This window comes from Bos grunniens, chromosome 24 (genome assembly GCF_055505025.1).
Source record: "Bos grunniens cultivar Pamir isolate PY7600 chromosome 24, Bosgru_T2T1.0, whole genome shotgun sequence".
NCBI lineage: Eukaryota > Metazoa > Chordata > Mammalia > Artiodactyla > Bovidae > Bos > Bos grunniens.
This window is the reverse complement of record NC_141188.1, coordinates 50,926,692-50,951,762: the sequence shown is the minus strand read 5'-3', so window position 1 is coordinate 50,951,762 and position 25,071 is coordinate 50,926,692. Positions and strand designations below refer to the sequence as shown.

The 25,071-nt window shown below is 44.6% G+C and overlaps 1 pseudogene; it reads right to left on the bottom strand.

Annotated features, from left to right (window-relative positions):
• Positions 1-13,054: 13,054 nt before the first annotated feature.
• Positions 13,055-25,071, bottom strand: part of LOC147346261 (ferritin light chain pseudogene) — a 67,469-nt pseudogene continuing 55,452 nt past the window's right edge.

The window sequence follows — 25,071 nt, the reverse complement described above, 5'->3', positions numbered from 1 at the left end:
CTAGTAGTGTACATATGTCAATCCCAACCTCCCAGTTCATCCCACCCTCTTTTGTCCCCCTTGGTGTCCATACGTTTTTCTCTAGATGTGTGTCCCCTTTTCTGCTTTGTAAGTAGGTTCAGCTGAACTATTTTTCTAGATTCCACATGTATGCATTAACATATGATATTTGTTTTTCTCTTTCTGACTTCATTCTCTATGACAATCTGTAGGTCCATTTGTCTCTGCAAATGGCACAGTTTTGTTCCATTTAATGACTGGGTAATATTCCACTGTATATATGTGTCACATCTTCTTTATTCATTCCTCTGTTGATGGACAATTAGGTTGCTTCTGTGTCCTGGCTATTGTAAGTCATGCTGCAATAAACACTGGGATGCAAGCATCTTTTGAAATTATGGTTTTCTCTGTATATGCCCAGGAATGGATTGCTGGGTCATATGGTAGTTCTATTTGTAGTTTTCTAAGGAACTTCCATACTGTTCTCCCTAGTGGTTGTACCAGTTTGCATTCCCACCAGCCCCGTAAGAGGGTTCCCTTTTCCCCACACCCTCTCCAGCACTTATTGTTTGTAGATTTTTTGGTGATGGCCATTCTGATGGGTGCAAGGTGGTACCTCATGGTAGTTTTGATTTGCATTTCTCTAATAATCAGTGATGATGAGCATCTTTTCATGCCTCTTGGCCATCTTGGAGAAATGTCTATTTAGGTCTTCTACCCATCTTTTTTTACTGCATTGTTTGTTTTTTGATATTGAGCTGCGTGAGCTGTTTGTATGTTTAGGCGATGAATCCCTTATCAGTTGCTTCATTTACAAATATTTTTTCCCATTCTGAAGGTTCTCTTCATCTTGTTTATGGTTTCTTTTGCCATGTAAAACCTTTTAATTTTATCATCAGTTATTTTTAGATAACTATTCCCAGGTGGTGCTCACCAGTAGTAAAGAAGCTGCCTGCTAATGCAAGAGACGCAGAGGCATGGGTTAGGTACCTGGGTAGGAAAGATCTTCTGGAGAAGAAAATGGCAACCCACTCCAGAATTCTTGCCTGGAAAAGTCCATGGACAGTGGAGCCTGGTGGCTACAGTCCACGGACACGACCAAGCAACGGAGCTCACATGCACATTTGTTTCTTCCTTATAGTTTCCTGTATTTTTTATATTTTTATTAAGAAGCATGTGTGGGTTATATTAAAATATGACATGCTGCTGCTGCTAAATCACTTCAGTCGTGTCCAACTCTGTGTGACCCCATAGACGGCACCCCACCAGGCTTCCCTGTCCCTGGGATTCTCCAAGCAAGAACACTGGAGTGGATTGCCATTTCCTTCTCCAATGCATGAAAGTGAAAAGTGAAAGTGAAGTCGCTCAGTCGTGTCCGACTCCTAGCGACCCCATGGACTGCAGCCTACCAGGCTCCTCCATCCATGGGATTTTCCAGGCAAGAGTACTGGAGTGGGGTGCCATTGCCTTACCTAAAGAAAATAAAGGGTTGAACAAAGAGATACCAGAGACATTCAAAAAGAAAGCAGATAGACACAGATACTAACATCAGACAAAGTAGAATTTAAATCAAATCAAAAGTATTCGAGTTATGAGAAACGTTATATGTGGTAAAAGGTACAGTGTGAAGACAAAAAACCAACTATAAGTTGATGTTCCTAACAGTACAGTTGCAAGATACATAAAACAAAAACTACCAGAATATGAGGACTTAATTTAAATCACATACGCACACTATGTGTGCACATTGAAATCCTTGAATACACTTCTTCTGAATTTGACAGATCTAGTAAAACAAAAAAATTACATAATCTGAATATTACAATCAACAAGTCGAACCTGGTATATACATGGACTTCAGTGTCCTACTAATAAACAATAAGTATTATTTTATTTGGCTCTTGGAATCTTTTTAAAAGTTGATCATGCATTTGACTCCAAAGAAAACCTATCAATGAAATATAAAAAGTGGAAATTTACAAGACAAATTTCCTTCCAAAGTCTTCCAAAGTCTTAAGTACTTAGAATTAAGAAGCACTCTTCCTGAATAGGGCTTCCCTTGTTGCTCAGCTGGTAAAGAATCCACCTGCAAAGCAGGAGACCCCGGTTCTATTTCTGGTGGGAAAGATCCCCTGGAGAAGGGATAGGCTACCCACTCTAGTATCCTTGCCTGGGAAATCCCATGGACAGAGGAGCCTGGTGGGCTACGGTCTACGGGGTTGCAAAGAGTCGGACACGACTGAGTGACTAAGCACACACACACACTTCCTGAATGGAAGAATTCAAACTTTAAATTGTCTAGAAAGCAATGGAAAGAAGAAATACTTGGATGAATGAATAAGTACTTGAAAGAACTAGGAAGAAAGGAAGGAGAAAGAGAGAAAAGAAGAGGGGAAGAGAAGAACTCACAGAACTAAATATGTTTGGTTATTTAAAAGAGCCATCAGTTTAATGCCAGTGAATAAAATCACACAGGAGACAGTAGGTCTAGATTCTAGTATCATCCTGGAAAGTCCCTTCTTTCTCTGAACCTCAGGCTTCTAAATCAAGACTCATGGATTCAACACGATGATCTCTAGGGTTTCTCCTGCTCTGTTTCATTTGGCTCGTAAATATGTTTACATACTGGGACTTTGACATGAAAATCCAATTTCTGCCTTTAAAAAAAAAAAAAAGCAGAACCAGAGGACTCGCTGACACTCTGGCTCTGGCTTGAAGCCAACCCTTTAGAAGGGGGCCACTTGGTCCACCAGGTCCCCAGGATCAGCCTTCCCCTCTCGCTTCAGGATTTCCACCCCAGTGCAGAAGGAAGAGCTGCAGATTATCAGTTGTCACCCTCTCCAGAGAAATCCCAAGATGCACATGCTTTTTCCTCTTTCATCTCTCCCTTAGAGTGAATATTGGGCCCGGGGGAAAGCAAAATCTAAAAGTGATTTTCAAAAGTAAATTCACATCTTCAGTCTTTGTAAGAATTTCCATCCAGACATGGTTTACATAAAGCCTGTTTCCAAGAAAACAGGATGAAAAGCTGGAGAAACTCTCCCCGCCCCCAGATGCATAAGTTCTGGTTACAGGCACCCACTTTCTCCTTGCTGGTCTGAGTCACCAGCGGGAAACACCATCTGGAAGGGGGACTTCGTGGTTTGACTGAGCTGCATGTGTAAAACTTTCTGAAGGAAAAAAAAAAAAACAGGGGAGAGGAGTGGGAGGTATAGACAAATGCTCCAAAAAACGATACTGAAAATTCACATAAGCAACTATATGTGGTCTTGTCAGGGCAGTCTCATTCAGAAAGCCTCTTCCAGATTCAAAGCGGGTTGTTCCTCAGTATTTAAATGCCTTACTTTTCCTTTCTTCTCTAGGTAGGCCAAAATTTTCTTGGCATTCCCAACTCCCAAGGCCTCCTTTCCACGTGGCTATGCCCCAGGCATCCAGTTCAGCCAGGGGCCTGGTAGGGGAGCCAAGGACCTGGGGCTATGGCCATAAAGGTATGTGAAGATGGGTTGGGAGCGAGCTGGTCTCTCAGACTTGATAAGTGAGAAAATCCCACCATCCAGAAAACTACCGTGACCATCTTCCTAAAACTTTCTGTCAGCCCATATACTGTAGAGGTAGAACTGTACGCTTTCTGCAATCATCCATCTCCAGGAGGCAGTCTGAGATAAAGGATCTTGCTGCCTTCCACTCAGCAATATCTGGTGACTATGTCTCAATAAAAAGAATATGTAGATAAAGATCTGCCTAAACGGTGGCCCAGAACACGGGCACAATTTAAATAATTGGCTTCCTGTTAAGGTGTATCCGATTAAAATCCCAGGCCTTGCCCGGTGGCTCAGTGGTAAAGTACCTGCCTGCCAATGCAGGAGATGCAGGAGACATGGGTTCAAGCCCAGGGTTGGGAAGATCCCTACAAAAGGAAATGGCAACCCACTCCAGTATTCTTGCCTGGAAAATGCCATCGACAGAGGGGCCCGGCAGGCCACAGTCCCAGGGATCGCAGAGTCGAGCACACACACACAGAATCCTAACAACAGGGTATAAAGTTGCCCAACTTTTCTAAACCTTGACCACACTAGGCTTTATTGTTCTGTTTAATCTTTGCCAACCTAAAACTGACAAAATAAACTGTAAAATTGAAGTTGAAATTAGATTTGCCTTTCTCTGATTAATAGTAACAATTAACTATCATTATCTTTTCATAGTACTAGTCAATTACATCTCTTCTTCCATGATTTACATGACTTAATCCTCTATCAGTTTTCCTAATGGGGTGTTGTGACATTGATTCATAATAAGAAATATAGGTCTTTTCCTGGTGGTCCACTGGTTAAGAATTCGCCTTCCAATACAGGGACTACAGGTTTGATTTCTAATCTGGTAACTAAGATCCCACGTCACCTGGGCAACTAAACCCATGTACTGCAACTAGAGAAAGGCGCTTGCTCCTTGGAAGAAAAGCTTTGACAAATCTAGACACTATATTAAAAAGAAGAGACATTACTTTACAAACAAAGGTCCGTCTAGTCAAAGCTATGGTTTTTCCAGTAGTCATGTATGGATGTGAGAGTTGGACTATAAAGAAAGCTGAGCACTGAAGAATTGATGCTTTTGAACTGTGGTGTTGGAGAAGACTCTTGAGAGTCCCTTGACCTGCAAGGAGATCCAACCAGTCCATCCCAAAGGAAATCAGTCCTGAATATTCATTGGAAGGACTGATACTGAAGCTGAAGCTCCAATACTTTGGCCACCTGATGCAAAGAACTGACATTTGAAAAGCCCCTGATGCTAGGAAAGATTGAAGGCAGGAGGAGAAAGGGACAACAGAGGATAAGATGGTTGGATGGCATCACCAAGTCCATGGACATGAGTTTCAGCAAGCTCTGGGAGTTGGTGATGGACAGGGAAGCCTGGCATGCTGCAGTCCATGGGGTCACAAAGAGTTGGACATGACTAAGGGACTGAACTGAACTGAATTAGTGAGTAAATGCTCTTCCGAATTCTGTAAACTGCTCTAGCAAATTAGTTGAGCCCAAGGAGGGAGTCATTGGAGCTTCCAATCTGTATCAACTTGGTCAGAAGGACAAGGGACAACCTAGACTTATGACTTGCCTCTGAAGTGTGTTGGAGGTGGGGTGGAGAGCCTCTTGTAGAACTGAGCCTTTAACCTGTGGGGTCTGCCACCATCTCCAGGCAGATAGTGTCAGAATCAAGTTAACTTGTAGGATACACGGCTGCAGTTGAAGAACTGCTTGTGGGGACCACATCTATATTCACACATGTCGACACTGGTGACCAGACCTTCAGTTGGTGTCAGAGAAGTAGAATCTGCTAGAATCGCCTTGACTCATGGACATATGTGGTTTGGAAAGTGAAAGGGCAAGGGATGAAGAACTTTTGACTCCTGCGTGGCCACATGGTCACCAGTGGTACGGAGTAGCAGCTGTGCTGCAGTTACTCTAAATTCCTAAATGATACTGAAAGCGCTGAGTCAGACCCTCATGCCAGACCAAGCTCAGATTTCAGTCAGTCTGAGTTTTGGCCACTAACTTTGTCCTCTGAGGTAAAAACTCGGTAGGGACAACAGAAAGGACCTCGAAGACCTCCGGTCTCTAAGAAGGTAGTCAGTGGTGGGGAAGCAGGGGTAAAACCCAAAAAACTGTTGAAACCTGGGGGTGTAGGGCTGTTGATGGAAAAAAAAATTAATCACCTTATTTATCTAAAAAGAAATGGAAATTTTTATTCAGGCCAAACAGAAGTTTATAACCTGGGAGCATCTTCTCAGAAAGCTCCAAGAACTGTTCTGCCTGTTAGAGGTCAAAGCACAGTTACATAAGTTTTTGAGAGAGAGGTTTGAACATTAAATGACTATATATCACCGACAATTTACACAATCTAGATCTAAATGTACAAAGTGAGGAGTGGGTCATGAGTCATCGCAGTCCCTTACAAGATTAAGAAGGAAGATTACCTCCTGGGGAGTTGTGAGGAAGTTTATCTCCTAAGGATGTCTGGTTTAATACAGATGCACAGCACATACTAAAAGGGGAGAGAGAAGGCCCAAATGAGCAAGGAAAATTTTATGTTTAAATATTTCTTGTCTTGCCATAAAACAGGAATTTTATTTCATCAGTGTGAAAGAGTTGAACCATTGATGATCAGTATCATTAGCTTCCTAAAGAATTGTTACTGAAATGATTGTGGGAGTAACTCCTTTGGGGTCTGTGTCTTTGGTTCTAATGCTGCGGAGGGGAGGAGCATGTTTGGGTTGATTCAGGACCCACAGGGCGCTAGAGCAAACCCAGAGAGTGATATGTGATCCAGACAAACAGGAGGTTATCTTCAAGGAAACAGCCAGCCTGGCGGGCTGGATGAAAACCACTGTGAGGTCTGTTTATCCTGAAAAGGTAAGCTATCTGTCTCCCCCTGTGAATACCAAGGTAGGACACATGAGGCAGCTGATATGCAAGCCTCCTCGAACTGGCTTTGTAATGATCGGGATGTTCATTCACTGAACATGCCCTTTACCCAGCTGGAGTTGTGTCAGTTGCTCAGTCGTGTCTGACTCCTTGCAACCCTGTGGACTGTAGCCTGCCAGGCTCCTCTGTCCATGGGATTCTCCAGGCAAGAATACTGGAGTAGGTTGCCATTTCCTCCTCCAGAGGATATTCCTGATCCAGGGATCAAACCAGCATCTCCTGTGTCTCCTGCATTGCAGGTGGATTCTTTACCTTCTGAGCCGAAGAATACGCTCTCTACCCAGCTCATAGTGAAACCATGTAACTCAGATTAGGACTTGAGCCCATGGTCTTTTAAAATCACACACTTGATTTCAAGACTTAATGAAGCTCAGTGTTTTTTTAAAAAATATTTTAATTATTTTTTTTGACATTTTAAAAAAATTTACTTATTTTTTAATTGAAGAATAATTGCATTACAAAATTGTGTTGGTTTCTGCCTAACATCAACATGAGTCAGCCATAGATATAAAAAATTATTTGTTATTTATTCTTTATCTTTTTAAAAAATGTATTTGTTTTAATTGAAGGATAATTGCTTTACAGAATTGTGTTGGTTTCTGCCAAACATCAACATGAATCATCCATAGGTATAAAAATTTTATTTTTAATTGGAGGATATTTGCTTTACAATGTTGTGTTGGTTTCTGCCATACATCAGCATGAAATCAGGCATAGATATACACACATCCCCTCCCTCCCTCCCATCCCTCTAGGTTGTCATAGAGCACCAAGTTGAGGTTGATGTCTCATTGCAGAAAGAATTCAGTGATAGACAAAGTGATAGATAAGAAGTGGATTTATTTAGAGAGAAACACACTCCACAGACAGAGTGTGGGCCATCTGGGAAGACGAGACTGGCCCCGGGGATGGGGTTATCACTTCAGATAGGGGTGGGTAATTTGATAGGCTAATGAGTGGGAGGAGTATTCCAGCTATTTTCGGAAAGGATGTGGAGGTCGACTCATCTGCCATCTTGGACCTATTTGGTTCTAACCAGTTTTTGTCATGTCTTATGCTTATGTCATTCTTTTAAAAGTTGTCCCCTGCCTGCTTCCCTCCTGTTTCAACAGTAAACACTGTTGTGGTTAAGGAGACCCTTCACATGGGCACCCCATTGTAACCTTAGAGTTGCAGAACAGTAACAGTCCAGGAAGCCTTATCAAATTTACTGCCTCAACTTCCTCTCATGGGTCATACAAATGTTATTGAGAACAGCTTAATTAACAAGAGAATGAAGGGGACAGTCAGGAGAATCTTCCCCACAAGGTGGAAACTTTTAAACAGTTATTAAGAAATAAAGAGAATTAAACAACTTCTGATAGGAATGAAACAAAAACAGAGTGTCGTGGGACTCATTCCAGCAGCATGGGAGACTTTGAGTTCGGTTCAGTCGCTCAGTTGTGTCCGACTCTTTGTGACCCCACGAACCGCAGCACACCAGGCCTCCCTGTCCATCACCATCTCCCGGAGTCCACCCAAACCCATGTCTATTGAGTTGGTGAGGCCATCCAACCATCTCATCCTCTGCTGTCCCCTTCTCCTCCTGCCCTCAATCTTTCCCAGCATCAGGGTCTTTTCCAATGAGTCAGCTCTTCGCATCAGGTGGCCAAAGTATTGGAGTTTCAGCTTCAACATCAGTCGCTCCAATGAACACCCAGGACTGGTCTCCTTTAGGATGGACTGGTTGGATCTCCTTGCAGTCCAGGGGACTCTCAAGAGTCTTCTCCAACACCACAGTTCAAAAGCATCAATTCTTCAGCGCTCAGCTTTCTTTATAGTCCAACTCTCACATACATACATGACTACTGGAAAAACCATAGCCTTGACTAGACAGACCTTTGTTGACAAAGTAACGTCTCTGCTTTTTAATATGCTGTCTAGGTTGGTCATAACTTTACTTCCAAGGAGCAAGCGTCTTTTAATTTCATGGCTGCAATCACCATCTACCATGATTTTGGAGCCCCCAAAAATAAAGTCAGCCACTGTTTCCACTGTTTCCCCATCTATTTGCCATGCAGTGATGGGACCGGATGCCATGATCTGTTTTCTGAATGTTGACCTTTAAGCCAACTTTTTCACTCTCCTCTTTCACTTTCATCAAGAGGCTCTTTAGTTCTTCTTCACTTTCTGCATAAGGATGGTGTCATCTGCGTATCTGAGGTTATTACTATTTTCCTGGCAATCTTGATTCCAGCTTGTGCTTCTTTCAGCCCAGTGTTTCTCATGATGTACTTCTGCATATAAGTTAAATAAGCAGGGGGACAATATACAGCCTTGACATACTCCTTTTCCTATTTGGGACCAGTCTGTTGTTCCATGCCCAGTTCTAACTGTTGCTTCCTTGCGGGGGAGCGAGCTCCGCCCCTGGCAAAGGTCATGAGGAAGGAGGCTTGGCATACTAAAGGTGGGATCAAGCCTCAGGAGTCTCCCTGGAAATTCTCGAGCAATCTACCCCCAAAACCAGAGTCTGCCTACTTTCTGCTTTGTGCTTTCACCTACACCTCTGACTTTACGGGGGGCTGTCCCCCACTACCTCTCTCTGAAAAAAGAGTTAGCTTACAGCTCCAGTTAATAATTCCTGGGTGTGACAGTGTTTCAACCTACAAACTCCTTTGGAAGTCCTCTAGCCTGCCTGAATAGGTTTTTTCCAGCAACATATGATTGTTCAGAGTCTCCCAACTGTGAGAGGCAGGAGATGTTCTAAACTGTCTAAACATAGATTCCTTTGAGTAGTTAAAAGATTGATTAGAAATTGTATTGGTGAAGGGTTTTTCACTTTTTGGGCCAATGTTTGCTGCTAAGTCTCCATATCCCTTACCTACTGTGTCCTTGGCGGTGTATTGATTGATATAATGGGTGTATAGAAATGTAAGCAGTTGCCTCAATGTTTGTAATCTTGGACCCTTGAGTTAATTCTTTTCTTGATTGAGCCCACCTCACCTTTGCCCTATAGGAATGCAACTTTCTCCAATGCTTTTTGGAGGCTGGCGCCTGACTTTAGAATAATCACCTTTAGAGAAAAATAAGTTTCTTAAAATGTTAACAGGCTTCCTGGCCAGAAGATGATGTAAATCACCTAAACTTTTGCATATGATAAGTTTGAAAGCCTGGCTTCGATAAGGATCAGGAACTGCTGTCTTTGCATGACTCTACCCCTTCCCCCATTATCCTCTATGCACAACTTAAGGTATAAAACTACTCTGGAAAATAAAGTATGTCCTTTTGTTCACCGAAATTTGGTCTCCCCATGTCGTTCTTTCTTTCACCTTCTAGCTGAACTTTTCCTCTGAGGCAGGGAAGCTCGCCAAGCCTACTAATTTTGCCTGGGCTTCTAAGATCTGACCGGGGAGGCCTTAGTGTCTCCTCTCCTTCGGGAGAACGGGAGGACGCCTGCGGCCATCGTAGGTGACGTAAATTCCCTGCTTTGGAATTTTATTCAGCCTCTTTTCTTCACTGAATTTCTTCGCTGAGCTATCCTTATTTCACCACTCTTTATATCCTTAATAAACGTTTAATTAAGCAGTTGTTTCCTGATCCTCACCAACGTCGTCCCTGCTTCAAATTCCCTGGATCAGCCGGGGTTGGTCCCCGGCACTTCCTGACCTGCATACAGGTTTCTCAAGAGGCAGGTCAGGTGGTCTGGTATTCCCATCTCTTTCAGAATTTTCCACAGTTTATTGTGATCCACACAGTCAAAGGCTTTGGCATAGTCAATAAAGCAGAAATAGATGTTTTTCTGGAGCTCTCTTGCTTTTTCAATGATCTAGCGGATGTTGGCAATTTGGTCTCTTGTTCCTCTGCCTTTTCTAAAACCAATGAGAACATCTGGAAGTTCACAGTTCACATATTGCTGAAGCCTGGCTTGGAGAATTTTGAGCATTACTTTACTAGCGTGTGAGATGAGTGCAATTGTGTGGTAGTTTGAGCATTCTTTGGCATTACCTTTCTTTGGGATGGGAGACTTTATAGGGTTATAAAGAAATGGGAAGAATGAAACAGGCATTAACGGGATTAAAGCAAAGCTTTAATACAGCACTACCAAAGAGATGCCCTTCAGGTCCCCCAATTTTAAAGGGCCCCAAACAATAAATAGTAAATAGTCTGCTCTGTTTACAATGAAATTTGAAAATCCAGAAGGCACAGATTACAGGGAAAAACCTAGCTAGCAATTGCCTGGGGCAGCAGTTAATCCAAGTAATCAAGATACAGATTGATGAGAGGGCCTGGGTCCCTTAACTCAATCCCTCACAGGGGATCCAAAGCCTTTCACACAAAAGTAGGTAAAATGGTCAGTGGATAAAAAAGAGACATTTTCAAGGACTTCTTGATACAGAAACCCCAGACACTATAGTAGCAAAACCCATTGGGGAAGCCCAGGCTCAGCCTACAATTATATTGAAAAAACATAAAAATGTAAGGATAGAAACATAAGAGTTGATGGAATTAAAGTAAAGGGTTGGGAGCTTTGGGAGTGCAGAGTCTTAACCACAGGACCACCAGGGGAGACTGCCACTGGGCATTATTAACTGAAACCACTCCTATGACTGAAGGACAGAAAATGATCTTGACATCTGAGATACCCACAGTGCCTAGGGTGATGCTGGAGAAATGCCCAGATGGGGCTGGCAATGCCCAGAAGAGTTTTGTAATAGTATGTAAATGGTTAATACAAGATCATGCTGTCTAGGGAAGGCAGAGAGGAGATACAATCAAGGAGACTCTTCCTCTAGGACTGACTTTGGAGCCACCTGAGGAGCTGCTGGAACCGACTGCCATGTGGACAGAGCCCTGTGAGTTGCTATGGAGCAAGAGCCAGTGGTTTATGGATAGTTCCAGGGTAATTGGACAACATCCAATTAGATGGCCACGACTCTGGAGAATTCAGCTCAATGGGATGAATGGCAGGCTGTCTTCCCAGCAGTGGTAAGAACCAAACACTGTTAACAACCCCAGTGTTTGGGTTTTTACTGACTCATGGGCAGTGGCCAGTGGCCTGGCCATATGGTCAGGCAGAAGGGCAGTGGAAACCTGGCCTGTTAAAGGGATGTCCATATGCTGCATAGCTCTGTGGCAATCACTAAAGAAATTTGAGGGGTACATTAAAGAAGAGCATGTTGGCCCCCAGATCTGGAAGGGAACTGGAGCCGATGAGAAGAATCTCCCCATGTGCTCACTTAAGGTGGCCACCTGCACCCATGCAAGCAGGTGGTGGGTGCTTCAGCAATGCAGGGATGGGCTGAATCTGGACGCCATCCTCCCTTACCATCTGAGGCACACAATGTCAGTGAGAACCGTTCTGTCTGCCAACAAGAGAGCGCAAGTGAAAGAAGAGAGAATGTTTTGCTCACCATCCAAGTCTACAGAGATTAAGTCACTGACCCGCAGTGCACTCTGTGCTCTAGAGAGAAGAGATTAATGTGATAATGGGATGAAGAGCTCTGTGCTTCAGACAGAGGAAATTAAGGGCAGGATGCTCTGTGCTTTGGACAAACAGGCCCCTTGGAGAGTCATATGTATCTCAGGAAGAATTTTAATGAACCCAGCTTCTTGTAGTTTCCCACACATGCAAAAGCACTGTAGTCATTGTCTTGACTATCTGTTCTTTGTGACTAGCCGTCATCTCTTACCAAGATGTATGCTTGACTGCATGTGCTTTGTAGCCCATCTCCCCCCACTTTTTAAAAAATTGTATATAAGCAACCCCCACAACCTGCCCCAACTTCTTGGGAGCAGTTTCTCAGAGCTACTGAGAGGCCAACCCCAGGCTATGATCCTCAGAAAGACCCGTAATAAAGCTTGACTTTGGCCACCTGATGTGAAGAACTGACTCTCTGGAAAAGACCCTGATGCTGGGCAAGACTGAAGGCAGGAGGAGAAGGGGACGACAGAGGATGAGGTGGTGGGATGGCATCACCGACTCGATGGACATGAGTTTGAGCAAGTTTTGGGAGTCGGCGATGGACAAGGAAGCCTGGTGTGCTGCAGTCCATGGGGTCACAAAGAGTCAGACATGACTGAGTGACTGAACTGAAAGCTTAACTTATGCCTCTCAAATTGTGTTTCCTTTCAGTTGACAAGAGACAGACTGCAAACGGCTACATGGCAGATATCTTTGGTGGGAAGGCTCTGAACGCAGCTGACAAGTGAGACTGATGCTGGCGGCCTGGGTGAGGTGGGATGGGGTAGGGAGTTGAGGGTAGGGGTTGAAATGGGTTCATACAGTAATAGACACCAACTCGAGACTGAGCTTTTCTTACCCAGTGGAGATGCAAACACTCAGGAACCTATAAAAGAAACCAGAACAGGAAATACTGAGTCAAGGTGGACAGCTGAACATCATTTTTTCAGACCAAGGGACACATGTACATTATATTCATATACTTCCATTATATCCATAATATCCAAACATTATATTCCATATTATCCAACAATGAACAGAGAGCCTCCTCTGAGTACTAGTTAGCTAGAAAATTGGAACAGGCAGTTAAACCATTGGTTATCTAAAGTGGGAAGGTTAAAGCACGAAGGGCTGGTTTATACACCTTCACGAGCATGTGCTCACACTCAGTGTGACACGAGTGGGGCTAAAGGAGTGTCTGTTTTCAGGCAGAGTAAGGAGGGATGTGGGTATTCTTTCTCCCCGCTCCCCGCCACCTCAACTTTTTCTTTCCTTTTTTCCTTCTGTGGTGACAGGAACAGGGCTACACCTACAAGGGCCTCAGCAAGAATAAACTGTAAGTATGTTTTCATTTTGTTTTTTCTGCAAAACGCTTTATTGCTTCCATTCGGTCCAAGGCTTGGGAGAGGGCTCCAGGGTGGTTAGAAAGCTGCCTAGTGGCTGCAGAGAGGGGCTTCAGGCAGAAGCTTGGGCATTACGGGAGCTCCTGAAAGGCTCAGCTCCAGAGGCTCCGAGCCATGCTTGAGGGTGAGCCTTTCAAAGAAATATTCTCCCAACCCAGCCCGGGGCCAGCCAGCCTGCAGACGTTGTTGGTCAGGCGGTCTCCCGTCTTCTAGGACGTGGCTGTCTGTGAGTCACAGAGGTGGGGGTCTGTGTGGGCAGAACTCAGAACATCCAGGCCCAAAAGGGCTGGTTCCAGTTCTTCTCCATGAGAAGGGCGGCTTCCAGAGCTTCCTGGATTTTCCCGACTTCTCTTGAGACACTTCCGCCCGTCCTGAAAGAGGGCGTGGCCTCTGCAATGGCTTCGTGTTTACCAGAGGTGCTCCTGCACCCTCGCGCTTCTCCTCGGCCAATTTGCGGCAAAAGTGGCCCACATCCTGCAGAGCCACATGTTTGTGGTAGAAATAGAAGCCCAGAGAGAGGTAATGGTAGGAGGCCAACAGATGTGTGCTGACCAGGCAGTTGACTGCGGCCTCCACCTGGGCGGAATAATTCTGATGAATCTGGGAGCTCACGGTTGATCTGCAATAAGAAGCTAAGCTCAGAAAGTGATGTTGGCTGGTCGTGGGAGCTGAGTATAGCTGAGTGGCTGATTCCAGGGTTGCAACTGGAAAAAATGTTGGAGGGTGGTCGGAGGCTCATGCAAGGGGCATCCCAGGGTCTGTTCCACAGGAACAGAAGCAAGAGACAAATCCGCAGGACCACTGAGCGCACTGCAGTGTGTTCTTAACCTTTATGTCAGACAGAAATCCTGAAGGCCTGATGGGGTGTGAGGTGCAAAATTGGGTTGAACAGTGAAGGCAATTATATTGCCAGATGGTAAAGGGAGCTCCCTGGTTCTGATCCCGTGTAACGGGGTGGGCGGGGGTGAAGGAGAGCGGGAAGGGGCCACTTGCTAAACTAGTATTACTGCCCGCAGTGTAGCTGACAAGGTAGAAATAGAAGCCTGCAAACCTGAGTGGCCTTGCCCTGGGAGACACTTTCGTATGATATGATGACAAACTGCATAGTTATTAACGACTGAAAGAAGTTCTAGTGATGTGCCAATGTCTTTTGACCTGTGTGATTGCTTTGCTATAAGGGAAGAAGGTGTGAAGAGCAGGGAATGGACTGGGATATTGTGATTTATAATAAGAAATATGTATTTGGTCTTCATTCCCATTTCTAGCACAGAACTTCTAAAACCCTTGGAATTGCCTAAGTGGTGAGACAGATCAAGATGTCTTTTATTAATGAATTATATTTTGATTGTCCCCAGGTCACCTAAGGATGGGGCTGGTTGCCAGGGGAACCAACACTGTGATTGGAGGGTTCAAAGTTTCAGTCCCCGCTTAGACCTCATGGGAGGAGAGAAGGGATAGAGGTTGAATCTGTAGCCCATGGCCAGTGATTTGATCACTGCCTATGAACAAACCTCCACAAACCCCCAGAGTGATGGGATTTGGAGATCTGCTGGGTTGGTTAACACATGGAGTTGCTGGGAGAGTCGTGTCCTTGGAGAGGGCAAGGAAGCTCCACATCCCTTCCACATAACTTGTCCTGTGCATTTCTTACTTCTAGCTGTTTCTGAGTTGTATCCTTTTATAATAAACTGGTGATCTAGTAAGTAAAATGTTTCTCTGATTTCTGTGAGTTGCTCTGGAAAAGCAATTGAACCCAAGGAGAAAGTCACTGAAATCCCCAACCTATAGCCTGTTGGTCAGAAGAACAGACGGCAGCCTGGAGTTGCCACTAGCCTCTGCAGTGGGGTGGGGATGAGAGGACAGGGACATTCTTGTAGGACTGAGCCCTTCACCTGTGGGGTCTGATGCTTCTTCTGAGCAGATAGTATCAAAATTAAGTTAAATTGTAGGCTGGAATCCATTAAAAAGAATGAAATAATACCATTTGCAACAACATGGATGGACCTATGCTAAGTCACTTCAGTTGTGTCCGACTCTGTGCAATCCCATAAATGGAAGCCAACCAGGCTCCCCCATCCCTGGGATTCTCCAGGCAAGAACACTGGAGTGGGTTGCCATTTCCTTCACCAATGCATGAAATGAAAAGTGAAAGTGAAGTCACTCAGCCGTGTCTGACTCTTAGCGACCCCATGGACTGCAGCCTACCAGATTCCGCCAGCCATGGGATTTTCCAGGCTAGAGTACTGCAGTGGGGTGCCATTGCCTTCTCCGATGGATGGACCTAGAGGTTGTCAAAATGAGAGAAGTAAGTCAGATAGAGAAAAGGATTTCCTATAACAACCCTTATATGTGGAATCTAAAGAGAAATGATACAAATGAACTGAACAAAACAGAAACTCACAGACTTAGAGAATGAACGTATGGTTGCCTGTACACACTGCTGTATTTAAATGGGTCACCAACAAGGACCTCTGCAGGCCCCTGTGCTATGTATAGCACATAGAACCTTGCTCAGTACTACCTGGCAGCCTGGATGGGATGGGAGTTTGGGAGAGAACGCATACATGTACATGTATGGCTGAGTCCCTTCGCTGTTCACCCCAAAATGTCACAACATTGTTCATCGGCTATACCTCAATACGAAATAAAAAGTTTTTTAAAAAAGGAAAAGAAAATTGTAGGCCGGTTTCAGAGAACTGCTTATTGGCGTGGCACAAAAGACAAAAACTACAAATAGCTTCAGGTAAACAAGCTCTCTTTTTACCATGAAAAAATGTTTTGAAATATCACTGGGCAAAAAGGCCCAAAAAAATCTAATTTGCTATCCTCAATCATCTATTCTTCTAGAAATTTCAGAGGAAGGCATATATTTTGAATGTCAAATGAAAACAGGGAAGGATGACAAATAACCGGAATACCAGGAAACAAGCTTCTCTACTGTGAAGGCCAAAATTGTCTCTAAGTACAATGACTGTGCTCCCAGTGAGGACAGCCAATTTATCTCCAGGTCAATGGAATCTGGAATGAATGCTCCATACAAGGTATTTCTAGAGACTCGAAGACGAATAAAAGGTCATGAAACTCAGCAGAACAGTATGTTTGGAGCTGTTTCATTTTTTGAGTGTTTTTTATGTGGAAGACCTTGTTAGGTTAGGATACATTTACTGGAGGGAAAAGTACCCAAGAAAAGTAGATGGGCCACATGGGAAAACCTTAACTTCATTAGCCCCAGACACCAAGTACCAGAGCCACCTTACAATTTGGAGCCTGTTCTTGGGAGCTGGCCCTTTCCCAGATGTTTTCTTTTGTGGTATAATAATTACCACAAACAGCATTTAAAATGACACTGAGATTTATTATATTACAGTTTCTGTGGGTCATAAATTAGTAGAAGCATATATCAGAGCTATTTGGGATTTGATTCCAGATTACCGCAATAATGCAAGTATCTTGATAAATTGAGTCCCATAAATTTCTTGGTTTCCCAGATCATATAAAAGTTATTTACACTATGCTATAGTCTATTAAGTATGCGATGGTGAAACAGAGTAGGTTCCTATGGTCATTCCCCTCACATCCTCTGCCTGCCTTCTGTCTGTGAAAAACTCAAGTCAAAGACTAAGTTTAATCAGAGACATGAGAACATACGAAAAAAAAAAAAAAGGAAAACCGTCAAGGGAGACCAAATAATAATAATGTAGTCATTAGGCATAGTCAAGGTCCTTAAGTTCCTTTTCAAGAACTATAGATAATATTCTGAGCCAAATCCTGTGAGCTGTCTTATAGACACTGAAACTCCAGGTGGGAGCCGTTAACCACGTGATGACCAGGCTGTACCCACGACATAAGCTGCCACAATTTCAAGAATTGTCCTCAAGGAAATGGGAACAAGTGGACCCTGGAACTGAAGATAACTGCACCTCAGACAACCGAGATGATGCTGGTCAGACCACTGATGACCAGTTTGATGTTGACGGTCACAGCTGATTGTACTGTTTCTGCATGTAACCCCCTCCCTCAGCCTACAAAAGCTCTTGCCCCACGGGTTGCCAGTGGGGGGTGTTTGGGGGGAGTTGGCCTTTGGACTGATGTCTGCCCTCCATCCCCACCTGCTACTTCCCCTTCCACCCCACCGCCCACCCTCATCACCATCATCTGAAATTAAAGCAAACTTTCTTCTCCACCAACCTGGCCTGTTTATTTGGCTGTTGAGTGATGAGCAGCCAGACCCCACACTCCTTTCGGTAACAATAGCATTATATCTAAAAACAAATGTAGGGCTTCCCTGGTGGCTCAGTGGTAAAGAATCTGCCTGACGATGCAGGAGACACAGGTTCCATCCCTGGGCGGGGAAGATCCCAAATGCCATGGGGCAACTAAGCCCATGTGCCTCAACTATTGAGCCTGTGCTCTAGAGCCTGGGAACCGCAACCCCTGAGCACATGCACCGAAGCCCCGAAGCACAGGCACCCTAGAGCCTGTGCCCTGCAACGAGAGGAGCCCCCACAAAGAGAAGACAGCACTCTGCAACTAGAGAGTAGCCCCCGCTCTCTGCAACTAGAGAAAAACCCTCACAGCAACAAAGACCCAGGACAGCCAAAAATAAATAAATACAATTATTTTAAAAAATGAATAAAAACAAATGTACAAGGACTTCCATGATGGTCCAGTGGCTAAGCCTACACGCTCCCAATGCAAGGGTCTGAGGTTCAATCCCTGGTCAGGGAACTAGATCCCACATTCCCCAATTAAGAGTTTGCATGTCGCAACTGAAATATCCCACATGACGCAACTAAGACCTGGTGAAGCCAAATAAATATTTTTTAAAAAGCAAACATTAAAAATAAATTTAAAACAAATATATATATATATAGTTTAATTTAAAAATACTTCAATGCACCAAAATACTAACCATCATCTGATAAAGCAAGGTTGCCATAAATCTTCAATTTGTAAAAAATACAGTATCTGAAAAGCACAGTAAACTGAGGTACAGTCTAGCTCTTCTGCTCAGGATCTCACAAGGCTATAGTAACATTGCCTGAGGCCAGGGGTTCTCTGCCAAGTCCACACGGTTGTTTGCAGACTTCAGTTCCTTGTGGTTGTAGGACTGAGCCCCTTAGCTATCAGAGGCCACTAGAGGTCTTACCTTGTGATCCTCTCCATAGGCAGTTTATTGCATGACAGCTTACTTAAGATCAGCGACAGAATCTACCTATCATCTATCTATTATCTGTCATCTATTTATCTAATTAAAACATAATCTTTGAAGTGATATCCCATCACCTTTGCCATATTCTATTGCTTAGAAGCAAGTCAGAGGTCCTGCCTACACTCAAAGTGAGGAAATTTAGCAGGACATGAACACGGGAGCTATCCTGGGGTCTGTCTGTCATACCAAGTTTGTGATCCCCTAGCTCAGAGTTTCCTAAAGGGTATACCTAAAACACTAGTTCCACAAAAATTGTTTTTTGAAAAAATCATACCTCAGTTTTACAAGTTTAGAATTGCTATATATTTTCTCCCCTTCTTAGAGATTCAAAATACACACAAGCATATTAAATATACTGAGAAGTCTTGGTTATCAGTTATGATGACATTCACCTGCAAAAGCAGAAAACTCAACTTCTTTTTTAAAATAAGGCTTAAAAAAAAAAAAAGACAAGAAGCCTGGAGAAGACTTGATTCAGTGAACTAGTTGTGCCAGAGCAGATGTCACTGCAATTTTCTTCGTCTTCCCTCACAATGATGTGATGGCTGCTGTAGTTCCAGCCATCACATTTGCATTTACAGTGGGTAGGAGGAGGAAGGAAAAATCCCAGGTTGGCCCTCTGTTTTGTTTATTATGAAAATATAAACTTTCTCAGAATCCTCTAACTTCTTCTAACCTCTTGTGTGCTACAGACTATATTCTGCAAGACTTCTCTGTCCATGGGATTCTCCAGGCAAGAATACTGTAGTGGGTTGGTATGCCGTCCTCCAGAGGATCTTCCCAACCTAGGGGTGGAACCCACATCTCTTATGTTTCTTGTGTTGGCAGGCTAGTTCTTTACCACTAGCACTGTTAGGCTTCCCTTTGTATCCCATGAGTTAGAACAGGGTCATATGCTCACCCTATCTGCAAGGAAGACTGTGAAAGTGAAAATGTAAAAAATTTTAGCCTTGATAGTGAGAAATGACAAGGCAGAAGGGGATTCGGAGAGACTCTGGGGGTAGCGAGCTCACAGAGTCTGCCACACGTTGCCTAAAAGAAATGTGCTCAGCTTTTCCACTGGAATTCTAACACCTAACCACAGAAAATGTCTCCAAAAGTACTGCTGAAGCCAAAATCTCTTGGGGTAATGGAACCAGGAAAATTAAACTCCTAAAATTTTTGGCATAGACATCTGACACTGAAATCTTCTCTATTTCTCCCCATTCTGGAGAACAGCTTCTGGTCTCAACCACAGGGTGAAGAGCAGGCTTTCTGAAACTTAGCATGTGTTAGCTGCCACCGCCGTACTCTAAAATCTTCTTTCCAGGGAAGCCAACCTTCTTTTTCCACCAACTGGAAAGTCTTGAAGAAGGTCAGGTGGAAATAGAGGTTCATAACTTCTGCCCCCTTAACATTAAAGCATACGGACCCCAAACCCATAGCCCAGCAGCTCGTTCTCCTCTACTTCAGCTACGCAAGACTTTCCAGCCAAGAGCCATACCCTGTTGCTGGGAATGACGCAAAGCTACAAGCAGGAAATGGCCCCGATCCACTTCTAATAATAACCTCTTTTCAAACTCCTTTCCTTCACTTCATTTCCTAGTTTCTCTCTCACTTCTTCTAACCCAAAATAGGTGCCAACAAGTCTCACCAGTCTCTTTCTTGGTTTTACATTTCCAATGAAATCAGCTCCCCTTTATCTATCCCGCCCCCCAAGTTATGGCCCCAGATTTCAGTTGGCAACTGCAGTCATCTCTCTGGTGTACACTCAGCATATTAAATGTCTACAGCCCTCCAAGCATCATTCGTGGGATGGGACAGTGTGGTCTTGTAGAAAGAGAACTGGACGGGTATCCAACTCTACCCTAACTAGCATGGGATGCTGGGCAAGTTGGCACAAAGAGCCTTTGCATTAAGAAGGAACTGGAGTGGGGGTCCCTGATCCTCCAGGCTGACCAAGGTTCTAATGGGAATCATTAGACCGAAAGAACATTTTAAGAGCTCTTGCAGCAGACTTCACTTGGGGAAACTTGTCCCTCTAAGGAGGTTCGGTGTTCTTAGAATCCACATTTTTGAGCCTGAACACAGGTGTTCATTGTTCTCATATTTCAAGTGAGAAAGAAGAGACTTTCAAAGCCCATAGTTAGAATAATCAGAACTCAGTGGGGTTTTTTAATTTCCAGTCTCCATCCACGGGAAGAGCTCATCCATTCATTTCTGTACTCACTGACTCATTTGACATAAATTTATTGAATATCTTCTGTAAGCCAGGTCATGTGCTAGGTATATTAACGCATATATATGGAATTTAGAAAAATGGTACCAATGAACCAATTTGTAGGGTAGGGATAGAGACAAAGCTGTAGAGAATAGATTTGTGGCTACAGAGAGGGAAGAAGAGGGTGGGATGAACTTAAGGAGTACAATCGAAATATATACAGTGTGTAAAATAGATACCTAGTGGGAAGTTGTTAAACAGCACAGGGAGCTCAGCCTGGTGCTCTGTGATAACCCAGAGGGGTGGGTTGGAAGGTAGGAGAGAGGCTCAAGAGGGAGAGGATATGTGTATATTTACGGCTGGTTCACATTGTACGGCAGTACCAGTACAACATTGCAAGGCAACTGTTGTTCAGTCACTCAGTCATGCCTGACTCTTTGCAACTTCATGGACAGTGGCACGCTAGGCTTCCCTGTCCTTCACTATCCCCCATGAGTTTGCTGAAACTCATGTCCATCAAGTCAGTGATGCCATCCAACCATCTCGTCCTCTGATGCCCCCTTCTCCTCCTGCCCTCAGTCTTTCCCAGCATCAGGGTCTTTTCCAGTGAGTCAGCTCTTCACATCAGGTAGCTAAGGTATTGGAGCTTGAATTTTAGCATCAGTCCTTACAATGAATATTCAGGGTTGATTTCCTTTAGGATTGACTGGTTTGATCTCCTTGCAGTCCAAGGGACTCTCTAGAGTCTTCTCCAGCACCAGAGTTCAAAATCATCAGTTCTTCGGAGCTCAGTCTTTTTTACGGTCCAACTCTCACATGCGTACATGACTACTAGAAAAATCTATACGTACCTTTGTTGGCAAAGTGATGTCTCTGCTTTTTAATATGCTGTCTAGATTTGTAAAACAACTATCTTCCAACTAAAAATTAAAAAAAGGAAATCCACAGCTCCTGTTCTGAAGACTGTCTAACCCAGAGAGAAGACATCTCTGCCACCAATAACAACACGATCCAAGGACAACCGTGCTGTTGAGGGAGCTGGAGGCTTGTGGGTGGTTTTAGCAGTTGGACAGGGGTGGTCCAGCTGGACTAGATTCTTCCAGAAGGGCCTTGATGGCATTTCAGGGCACAGGTGATGTCATTCTAAACAGAACTCCCAGTGGGTAACAGGGCTGACTGCTGTGGACCTGGGCCCTCACTGGCAGCAGAGAAAAGAAAGACCTGTCCGACTGAACGTCACTGGCCTGGGCCCTGCAGAGCTTCCTGTTTCTGTTTCACACTTTGCTGTCTTGAGGTCTCTCACCCTCTTCCCCTCCCTCCACAGAGTGTGTATAAAGGATGTGACAGATGCAGGGAGAAAACAAGGGTCTCCCAGGAACAGGTGGGAAGGTTCTAGGTGAGATGCAGGGGATGGGGAGGCCCTGTGTGGGTGAATAAGAAGCAGGTCTTCCTGGAAGAGGAAGATGTGGAGGGATGAGGATCTGTGTATCCTGGGAACAAGAAGTAGCTCAGTGTTTCTCGAGCTACCTGTGTGTTCCGTACAGGCAGAGGAGAGGAGTGGGTACAGGAATGGCAGGAAGAAAGGCTAGACAGGTCATCCAGGGTCTTAGAGTCTCATAAAGTCTGCCCTGATGCTGGGAAAGACCAAAAGCAAAAGGAGAAGGGAGCGGCGGAAGATGAGATGGTTAGACGGCATCACTGACTCAATGGACATGAATCTGAGCAAACTCTGGGAGACAGTGGAGGACAGAGGAGCCTGGTGTGCTGCAGTCCATGGGGTCCCAAAGAGTTGGACACAACTGAGTGGTCTGAACAACAACAGCAAAGTCTGCCCAGATTGGTCCTATCTCAGTTTTCTAAGACCTCACAAAAATAAATGCAATGCTTCCTTATTCTCCATATATCCCCACGTATATAAACATAAACAGCAAAGTATACATTTGAAAACACTCATCTCTTCTCCAACCTGAGAACCCCAGAGTAGCCCATATGAGCAGAAGGCCCTTAGCTCATCCCCTGAAGAACTTGATCTAAACTTCTGTCCAGAAGGCATCACACATTGCAAAGAATTAGTCTTGGGGGAGGGGTGCCAATGACCCACAACCACCTGAAAGCAGGCCAACTGAGGTTGGGGCAAAGTCGTCCTCACCCAAGAGGCCCTTGCTTCCAAGCCACTCTCACTTTATAACTCAGTGTCCCAGCCTCATCTCCCCACACTGAACTCCTTCTTCCTAGGCACTTTCTGCATCTTACTTAGGATTTGAGCATCCCAAGAGCGCTAGTGGTAAAGAACCTGCCTGCCAGTGCAGGAGACAGAAGAGATGCAGGTTCGATCCCTGGGTTGGGAAGATCCCCTGGAGAAGGAAATGGCCACCCACTCCAGTATCCTTGCCTGGAGAATCCCATGGAGAGAGGAGCCTAGCGGGGCTACAGTCCATGGGGTTGCAAAGAGCCAGACATGACTGAAGTGACTTAATACTCAAGTGTTAAGTGTGTTGTGGTTCATTTAAAAATATGTTCTGAGTCTATAAATTCCTTGAAAGCAGGAACTGTGTCCTAATGATGATCCTTGTTTCTCTCCCAGAGCATAAAACAGGGCCTGGGATACAGCAGAAGTCCAGCAAATGTTTGTCAAATGAAGCTGAGCTTTGAGAGCATCACAAGAGGTAATGGCAGGAGGTGCATCCGTATCAGTGATCCAAAGGACCACAACAGGGGAATGATGGTGGAAAATAACCACAAGGAGATGGCAGGTTTGCCACTCTAGTGTATCCTGCAAATGACAGAAAATCTGATTCAAATTTGTTATGTAGGAAAGGGATATTCCAGGTCTTCCATGACTGAAATGCCCTGGGAGGACTTCAGGTGAGGCTTGACCCAGGAGCTCAAACAGTGTTACCAGGATTCAATCTCTGTCTCCTTTGTTCCCTGAGCTGTCTTCATTCCCAGTCTCTACTTGAGGAAAGGGATCCGTGTCAGATCTAGACCCACACTGCCCAGGGTTCTTTGTAGCTAGACAGGACACATACTGGCTGACAAAGTTCACACACTGAACCAGGCTCTGGCTGGGAAATGAGATACCCTGATTTTACAGCTGTCAGATAAAGTGAACAGCCAGTCTTCAGGTACCCGTTCTCATAGCACATCATGTAAGTAGCTTGCTGGTACAAATTGACCCTGTGCATGTTTAAGTAGGGTATTATGGTTGACAAGTAATGGATTAGGCTACCTAGCTCTGCCAGTAATGAGTATGTGACCAAGAAAGTCACTTCACATAACTTCCCAGGCTTAAAATGTCCTTATCTGTAAAATTAAGTTGTGCTTGATCTCCACCAGAGATCCCTCCATGCTCACTCTTCAGTGATTTCTCCTGGGTAAAATTACCTGCCAAGTTCCAACCTTATGGCAACAGCATCCTGGGACCCTGTCCACCTTGATCCTACCCCAGGTGCAAAGCTGGTGGATTCTGCAGCTGTCCCCACCTCTAGGCACGTGTGTCTGACCACGAGTTACCTTACAAACCTGATACCTGGAGTGCTAGGTTTGGGGTTTGCCCTTCTGTTTCCAGGAGCTGCTACCCCCAACCCAAAGTTTCATGTGGAGAACTTTCAGACTTAGGACGCTTACTGATGTTTGTATCAGCACCTAAGCTGAGCCACTGGGAAAATGTCTGTTTTCTGATTCATGTGGAGGCTGAGTGAGTATGATAAATTCAAGGACTTTAGGGTTGATACCCTGAATATTCAGGGCTTCCCCTCCCGTGGCTCAGCCATAAAGAATCCACCTGCAATGCAGGAGTTGCAGGAGATGCAGGTTTGATCCCTGAGTCAGGAAGATTCCCTGGAGGAGGGCATGGCAACCCAATCCAGTGTTCTTGCCTGGAGAATCCCATGGACAGAGGAGCCTGGGGGGCTACAGTCCAGAGGGTCTCAAGAGACGTGACTGAAGCCACCCAGTGCACACGCACCCCTGAATATACATTGGAAGGACTGATGCCGAAGCTGAAGCTTCAATAATTTGCCCACCTGATGGGAAGAGTTCACTCATTGGAAAAGACCCTCATGCTGGGGAAGATTGAAGGAGAGAGGAGAAGGGGATGACAGAGGATGAATGGTTGGATGGCATCACCAACTCAACGGACATGAGTTTGAGCAAGCTCTGGGAGATGGTGAAGGACAGGAAAGCCTGTTGTGCTGAAGTCCATGGGGTCCCAAAGAGTAGGACATGACTTAGCGACTGAACAGCAACAACAACAAGCATTGATGAAGGAAGAGACAGAACCATGGGGGGCAGTCACACACAAGCTTTATTGGGTGATACTAGGGCAGTAAGTGGCGAAG